The sequence below is a fragment of the Oncorhynchus mykiss genome, chromosome 27, assembly GCF_013265735.2.
Source record: "Oncorhynchus mykiss isolate Arlee chromosome 27, USDA_OmykA_1.1, whole genome shotgun sequence".
NCBI classification, from domain to species: domain Eukaryota; kingdom Metazoa; phylum Chordata; class Actinopteri; order Salmoniformes; family Salmonidae; genus Oncorhynchus; species Oncorhynchus mykiss.
In genome coordinates this window covers 33070813-33079772 of record NC_048591.1, presented here as the reverse complement: position 1 = coordinate 33079772, position 8960 = coordinate 33070813, and positions in this window count along the sequence as shown.

The window sequence follows — 8960 nt, the reverse complement described above, 5'->3', positions numbered from 1 at the left end:
TCCCCCCCCCCCCATTAATGCACGGTGCATTGACTCTCCACAATAAGGCTGCATATATTACCAGCCATAGTGTTCAACTGAAGGCCCCCCTCCCCCTTCTCTCAATCCCTAACTCCCTCTCTTTTCTCCCAGGAAGAAAAGCATTGGGCCGGCCTCTATGATGAAAAACACCCTCTCCACACCCTCTCCCTCCTAGTAGAGCCTTTCTTATGACTTTATAAAGAAAGTGGGTCAGTTGCTAACCAACGAGAGACTCAGCATTGCACTTCAGCTCGTTGGCCTGTGTGTTCTAAGAAGAGATGGGGCACAGAGAGGTTAGCTGTAACATATCCAGTACAGTGGTGGAACAAGTACCCAATTGTCATACTTCTGTAAAAGTATTGATACCTTAATATAAACTTACTCAAGTAGAAGTCACCCAGTAAAATATTACTTGAGTAAAAGTCTAAAAGTATTTGGTTCTAAATATATTTAAGTATCAAAAGTAAATGTAATTGCTAAAATATACTTAAGTATCAAAATTAAAAGTAAAAGTATAAATAATTTTAAATTCCTTATATTAAGCAAAACAGATGGCACCATTTTGTTGTTTTTTACATTTATGCATAGTCAGGGCTACACTCCAACACTCAGACATAATTTACAAACGATGCATTTATATTTAGTGAGTCTGCCAGATCAGAGGCAGTAGGGATGACCACATGTTCCCTTGATAAGTGTGTGAATTGGACCATGTTCCTGTCCTGCTAAGCATTCATCATGTAACAAGTACTTTTGGGTGTCAGGGGAAAATGTATGGAATAAAAAGTACATTATTTTCTTCAGGAATGTAGTGAAGTCAAAGTAAAAGATGTCAAAAAAATAAATAGTAAGGGCCTCCCGGGTGGCGCAGTGGTCTAGGGCACTGCATCGCAGTGCTAGCTGCGCCACCAGGCTCTGTCGCAGCCGACCGGGAGGTCCATGGGGCGACGCACAATTGGCCTAGCGTCATCCGGGTTAGGGAGGGTTTGTCCGGTAGGGATATCCTCGCGCACTAGCGACTCCTGTGGCGGGCCGGGCGCAGTGCTTGCTAACCAGGTCTCCAGGTGCACAGTGTTTCCTCCGACACATTGGTGCAGCTGGCGTCCGGGTTGGATGCTTGCTATGTTAAGAAGCAGTGCAGCTTGGTTGTGTTTCGGAGGACACATGGCCTTCATCTCTCCTGAGCCCATGCGGGAGTTGTAGCGATGAGACAAGATAGTAACTAGTAACAATTGGATACCACAAAATTGGAGAGAAAAGGGGGTAAAATCAACAAAAGAAAATATATAGTATAAAAAGTAAAGTATAGATACCACAAAAAAACTACTTAAGTAGTACTTTAAAGTATTTTTACTTAAGTACTTTACACTACTGATTCCAGCCATTCCCTTGCCGTGTGTCTCACTAGTAACTCAGCCCAGGCAGTTAATCATATGATCCTGTTCAAGCAGCCAGGCGTCAGCTGACAGACCATCCAAGGGCCATTTTTTTGGGGAGGGGATGCATGCCGGCAAAGTCACGACACAACACATCACTAAACAATACATTAATTGCACTATAACGGTGAAAAACCCTGCCCACAAGCTGTTAGGGCCTACATAAAGCTGTCCCAACAGCAGAGTCCCAACACCTTACCACTGCTAGACCTGGCTATCAGCGGAGCTTTTTCTGGCAGCGAAACAGTTCATTCAGGCTTATTTACTGCCTTTAAAAAAACATAGCTGTTATGGCTGACTTGCTTAAACAAATGTTGTTTCTACTGACAATTGAGATGTACAAACTATGGCATAAGAGGACAATCCGTAATTTCGATTAAGACATTAATGAGCAAGTTAGGACAGACATAGTCAATATAAATATTTGTTCAGCACTTTTGAAATGAACAGCTACAGAATTCAGAACATGGGCCGTTCTTACAGTGTTCTGTATACCAAGTCAGAACCGTAGGATAAATAAATGGGACATTTAAGCAGACAATGAAAGCTCTTACAATATTCAATGATTACATTTCTCTTAAAACAGGTTATAGGCTACATGTGCACCACCAAGTCAGAACAGTAGGCGAAATTATTAGGGTCAGGCACATGGGCTACTAATAGCTTACTACACAACATGCACTTAGTATTACTTTCTTAGCTACAGTATACATGGTCTCCCTGGCAGATTACATAATTTATGCAGCAACATAGAAGACATTTTGGCTGCCGTTTTACGACCAATTGTTCTACTGTGTATGTTTTTTCGCGTTATTTGCAACTTATTTAGTACATAATGTTTCTGCCACTGAAAAGAGCTTCTAGATATCAGGACAGTGATGACTCACCCCATACTGGAAGAATACTTTTCCTTCTTTCGGGCGGGAAGTATTTACTTTAGACGCCTAACAAGGCCCTCATCAGCGTCATTCGCAGGAGAAAGAGACGGAGATATTGAAGACGAAGGTCCGGGTGCCTTGCAAGGATCCAACGCTGAGATGGTAATCTACCTTTACCATCAGTCCTATTAGCCAACTTACAATCAATCGATACTAAAATAGACAAACTACAATCACGAATATCCTACCAACGGGACAAGTCGTGGCTTTAAAGATAACATGAATAACATACAGCTGGCGGTTTTAAGCTTTTTTGGCAGGATAGAACAGAGGCCTCTGGTAAGACAAGGGGTGGCGGTCTATGTATATTTGTAAACAACAGCTGGTGCACAAAATCTAAGGAAATCTTTAAGTTTTGCTTGCCTGAGGTAGAGTATCTCATGATAAGCTGTAGACAACAGCTTAGAGCTTTCATTTGTATTTTTTGTAGCTGTCTATATACCACCACAAACTGATGCTGCCACTAAGACCGCACTCAATGAGCTGTATACGGCCATAAGCAAACAGGGAAACACTCATCCAGAGGAAGCGCTCCTAGTGGCCAGGGACTTTAATGCAGGAAAACTCAAATCCGTTTTACTTCATTTCTACCAGCATGTTAAATGGGCAACCAGAGGGAAAAAAACTCTAGACCAGCTTTACTCCACACACAGAGACTAGTACAAAGCTCTCCCTCGCCCCCCATTTGGCAAATCTGAACATAATTCTATCCTCCAGATTCCTGCCTACAAGCAAACACTAAAGTAGGAAGCACCTGTGACTCGGTCAATAAGAAACTGATCAGATGAAGCAGATGCTAAGCTACAGGACAGTTTTGCTAACACAGACTGGAATATGTTCCGTGATTCTTCCAATGGCATTGAGTAGTACACCGCATCAGTCACTGGCTTTATCAATAAGTGCATCGAGGACATCGTCCCCACAGAGACTGTACATACTGTACATGCCCCAACAAGAACTCATGGATTACAGGCAACATCCACACTGAGTTAAGGGTAGAGCTGCCGCTTTCAAGGAGTGGGACTCTAACCCGGAAATATTATAAGAAATCCCGCTATTCCCTCCGACGAACCATCAAACAGGCAAAGCGTTAACACAGGACTAAGACTAAATCTCCAGCTCCAGCTCCAACGCTCGTCGGATGTGGCAGGGCTTGCAAACTATTATAGACTACAAAAGGGAAGCCACAAGCTGCCCAGTGACACGAGCCTACCAGACGAGCTTAATTACTTCTGTGCTTGCTTCGAAGCTAGTAACACATGCATGCATGCATGCATGAGAGCCTGAGCTGTTCCGGATGACTGTGTGATCACGCTTTCCGTAGCTGATGTGAGTAAGACCTTTAAACAGGTCAACATTCACAAGGCCGCTGGGCCATACGGATTACCAGGACGTGTACTCTGAGCATGCACTGACCAACTGGCAAGTGTCTTCACTGACGTTTTCAACCTGTCCTTGACCGAGTCTGTAATACCAACATGTTTCAAGCAGACCACTATAGTCCCTGTGCCCAAGAACACTAAGGTAACCTGCCTAAATGACATTCCAACCCGTAGCACTCACGTCTGTAGCCATGAAGTGCTTTGAAAGGTTGGTCATAGCTTACATCAACACCATTATCCCAGAAACCCTAGACCCACTCCAATTTGCATACCTCCCCAACAGATCCACAGATGATGCAATCTCTATTGCACTCAACACTGCCCTTTCCCACCTGGACAAAAGGAACACCTATGTGAGAATGCTATTCGTTGACTACAGCTCAGCGTTAAACACCATAGTGCCCTCAAAGCTCATCACTATGCTAAGGACCCTGGGACTAAACACCTCCCTCTGCAACTGGATCCTGGACTTCCTGACGGGACGCCCCCAGGTGGTAAGGGAAGGTAACAACACATCCGCCACGCTGATCCTTAACACGGGGGCCATTCAGGGGTGCGTGCTTAGTCCCCTCCTGTACTCCCTGTTCACGCACCAAGTCAAGGTCCAAAAGGCTTCTTAACAGCTTCTACCCCCAAACCATAAGACTCCTGAACAGCTAATCAAATGGCTACCCAGACCCCTCTTTTACGCTGCTGCTGCTCTCTGTTTATAATATATGCATAGTCACTTTAACTCTACCTAGATGTACATATTACCTCAATTACCTCGACTAACCGGTGCCCCCGCACATTGACAATGTACCGGTACCCCCTGTATATAGCCTCGCTATTGTTATTTTACTGCTGCTGTTTAATTACTTGCTACTTTTATTTTATTTTTTACTTAACACATTTTTTCTTAAAAGTTCTCAAAGCATTGTTTGTTAAGGGCTTGTAAGTAAGCATTTCACTGTAAGGTTGTATTTGGCACATGTTCAATAAAGGTTAAATAAAATACAAATGTGACAAATAAAATTGGATTTGATTTGAGTATGGCATTCTCTGGATTTATGGTGCTTTCCAGACAACTGGGAAAAAACAAGGTTGAGTCATGATGACGTCAGTGATCTTCAGGTCGTAGCTCTAGAAAGAGGCCCGAGTTCCCGACTTACAATTCCAAGTTGGATGACCTTTCAAAATATGTTTTGCCGGTCGGAGCTCGTTTTTTTCCCCGAGTTCCCAGTTGTATTGAACTCACTGAAGTCAGATTTCCCGGTTCTGTGTTAACAGTTGTTGTGAGCGCGTCAGAAATCATGCTGGATTGACAGCATGGCCAATGTTGAATGACTATCCTTTTAAGCTTGGAATAGAGACCATTCAACACAGAATTAGGACCACACACCCACTCCACTGAATAGCAGGCTAGTGATTGCTTTGCAATGCTTGCAGTTAGCCACTGATTAAATCCCCTCTCTGACTGCTCTGCCTTCAGAAAAGGTGTTGGACACTTCTGTTCTCTCTCGCTCTCTCTGTCTCTGTCGCTCGCTCTCTCTTCTCCCAGGCTCTCTGATGGGTGACCCAGTGGTTATGTTGAGCTTGTACCCAGAGTTCCCCAAGGATGTGATGTCATCGATGACCTCACACAGGGAGTTCCTGTTCGTAGTGGATCACTCTGGCAGCATAGAATACCCCATTCACAATGGATCTGGGTCACAGGACCATATTGGCAGTGCCAGGGTATTCACACCCACACAACCCTTGAAAGATCATATTCTGGGGCAAGAGAGAGAAGACGGCTGTCCTTAGCCACTTCCCTACCGGCTTTCAGAGCTTTTAACTCCTCAGGGAAGCTAACTGCTTGTGCTTGCTGGAGGAGTAGTGTCTCTGCCGCGAGGGAGGTAGGTATAGAAGCCACCCCATCTGAGGTCTGGTTTGTGGCGGTGATCAGATCCGGCAGTGTTTGGGATTGTGCTAGGTCAGGGAGAGCCGTTGTTGGTTCCGTAGAAATGCTCTAGCATTGGGCGGACCTCCTTAACTCATGAGCTTCATTTGGTTGCGGAGGGGCCGTACGCCTGGGGGCTGTCGGCCACTCGTTCTCTGTTTGGGACAAGCCTGCCTTCACAAGGTTATGAATCTCTCGGTTATGAACTTCTGCAAGCTCAGGATTCTTCACCAGGCGTCGCTCCGTTCCATGCAGTAGTGGGAGTACAGCCCGTGTCGTGGTTGCCAGAGGAGGATGGTTGGACACCCGTAGCAGTGGGGTTGCATACCTGCAAACGCCATCCATTTCAGTGGTGGTGGTGCTCTTCTCCAGGAGGTCTAATGCATAGGAGTCATGTTTCGAGCGAGTGACCTCCTGTAGCTTCCTGTTGGAGAATGTGTCCATCTTCCAGAGCATCTCAACATTCCGAAGGAGGTTAGTGGCTGCATATGGATTGCTTCTGGTGAAGAGGACTTGCTGTGACTGTACAGCTTGGGTGGAGAGAAATAGATGGGATGGACCTTGCACGGCCCAACCCAAGGATGTATTGACAGCAATGGGCCCTCCTTCTGGTCCAGCTCGTATAGGCTCAGTCGGGGTGATGAGATATGGGTGGTCTGACCCAATCAGGATAAGTGGCGCTACTCTGGCCAGGTTAGGAAGAGGCAATCCTCGTAGATGAGGATATTGTTTCTGTAGAACACTTACCGGGCAGGAGTGCTCTGCGAGATTCAAGCCATCTGCCGTGAAGGCATTGGTGATGTTATAGGCCACGTCCCTGTTTCCTGAAGGTGAAATGCTAAATGTTACAGCAGAGCCTTTCATTTGGATGACATCATGTCGCAACGTTCTGAGATTAAGGGTCTCGGGGGTCCCCTCCAGGTTAAGCTGACGGGTGGCCGCCGTGAGAATGATTGTTCTTTCTGACCCATCATCTAGAACAGCGAATGTATCAATGCTTCTCCCTTCAGAGTGACCTTGACCACCTTCAACATGACCCTTGGAGACCGGTTCTGCTGGTCGAGGTACAGCTCCTTTGCAGCTCCTACCATGAGCATACTCTGCTCCTTCTGTGCTTGGGGAATTAGATCATGCAACACGGTGAGATGGATTTCTTTACAGCGGTTGCAGGGTTTCCTCAATGTGCAGGTCTCCGCCTTATGGCTACGGGCACAATTGTAGCATCGCTCGCCTGAAGTGATCCAGGCCTTCAATTGAGTTTGAGTGAGCTTTTTTACCCTGGGGCATGAGCCAAGGAAGTGGCCCTTACTATTGCAATATGGGCAGTAAGGCTGGAATTTGATGTTCTTGCTCTTGAGAGGGGTCTTCTTCCCGGGTTCCTCCCGGGCCTCACTATTTAAGTACATGGTAGTGGGATTTGGCCTTTTCTGTCCCTCCTGGTGTTCAAATTCCTTCCTTCCCCCGGTGGCTATGGCTGAGATTGTGGCCTGGTGAGCGATGCTCTTCGCCTTTGCCTTCACCTCCAACCATGCGGCCAGGTCTCTAAGAGCATAGGTGCTTCTCGAGCCCTCTTTCAGGATGCCCTTATTCAAACAATGTTCAATGAAACTGTCTCTGAGGTACACTGGAAGTTTGCTAAGAAGCCTGTCCACGTGGGAGCCACATTTCAGCTCGTTCCCGTCTTCTCCTTCAACGGATTGGAGCATCGAGGTCAGGGATTGGACAGCCAGGGAGAATTCTTGGAAGGCAGCATGGTCTCCCATTTTAATTGGAGACGTGTTCAGGATGTTGTTTAGTTCATTCTGGACTAGCTGACGTGGCTCACCATATCTCGCCTTCAGGGCCTGGAGAGCTGCAGTGTACGGTGTTGCGGAGTGCATAAAGGATTGGGCCAGCCTGTATGCACTGGGAAACCGCAAATGATCCATTAGTACTTGGTATTTGTAGCGTTCTGACAGATGACTGTGAATACCCAGTAGACTCTCCAATGCCATTTCCAAAAGGACAAATTCACTCTCCTTTCCGTTTTCAAAGTATGGCAGTTTGGGTCTGGGAATTCCATAGGCTGAGGCTACTAGAAGTTGCATAATGTTGGCTCTCTCTTCTGGTTGCGTGAAGGATAAACCCGGGACTTCTGATGAGCCCACTGTGGCTTCATTGGGCCGGTCCCCTACGGTCCCAGACCCTCCATTTGTGGCAGCCGGAATTGGGCGAGAGCCCTCCGACCTGTTGTTTGAGGACTGGCCTGGCCCTGGACGAAGGGAACGATTTGCCTTGGTTGGTAATTGGCGGAAAGGCGAAGGAGTGATGCTTTGTCCAGATGGAGGAATGCTAACTTGTGTCACTGGCATAGAGGGCGTTGGCGGAGCGGCCTGTCTCCCGTGCTCCGTGTTGGCTGTTGACCCCGGAGCCTCCGGGGACTGTGTGCCATGCTGTACCAGAGGGGCAGATTGAAAGGCAGACAGTTCAGGTCCATGTGGCGGGGTGGTCAGGTCAACTCCCTGTTCGTTCCTCTCCAGGAAGGATGAGACCATCCGTGCCTCCTCCAATTCCCTTCTGGCTTGACGGTGCCTTCGCTGCTGTGCCAGGTCCTTGGCAATGAATTCCCGTTCCTGTAGAGCTCTACGGGCCTGCACATCCAATTGGTGACATCGTTCATCAGCCTGTCGTTCTTCCTCAATCTGACGCTCAATTTCTTCCAAAGCTAATAGTTTCATCCTCTCGTAGGACAGCGGTCTGTGAATCGCTGAGGGCTAGTGAATGGCGGCTGCCATGGTCACTCCCAAAGGGGTATCCACTGGTCGAACTCCCACTCCGTCTACAGTGCTTCGATGATTTCCCATTAGTTAAGGAGTGAGTGGAGCCTGCCTCAGGAAGCTGGTCGACCTGTGCGGTGGGAGTTACCTCCTCCATAGGTTCTTCATGTAGACCACTTTCCTGCTCCAAAGCAGTTTCCAGTCCTTGGCTCAGAGGGGATGGTTGATGGCTGAAACGTATAGTTGATCCATCAACACTTTGAGCTCTGGTGGGCTTGCCCTTTGATGTCGGAAACTTGACCACATAATCCTTAAGATAACCAGGTGCTTGCCTGGTTCTTCTGGTGCTGCTGGTGATTGAGGATGAAGCCTTTGTTGCTTTAGGCTTAGCTCCTGGATATTTCCTTTGTTCCAAGACCTTTCCCTCAGCTGCTCTCTCCTCCTCTCTTCTTCCTTCCAGTGGAGACAATTCTTCCCTCTCCGCCTCCATTTCCTTTTCACCTGTC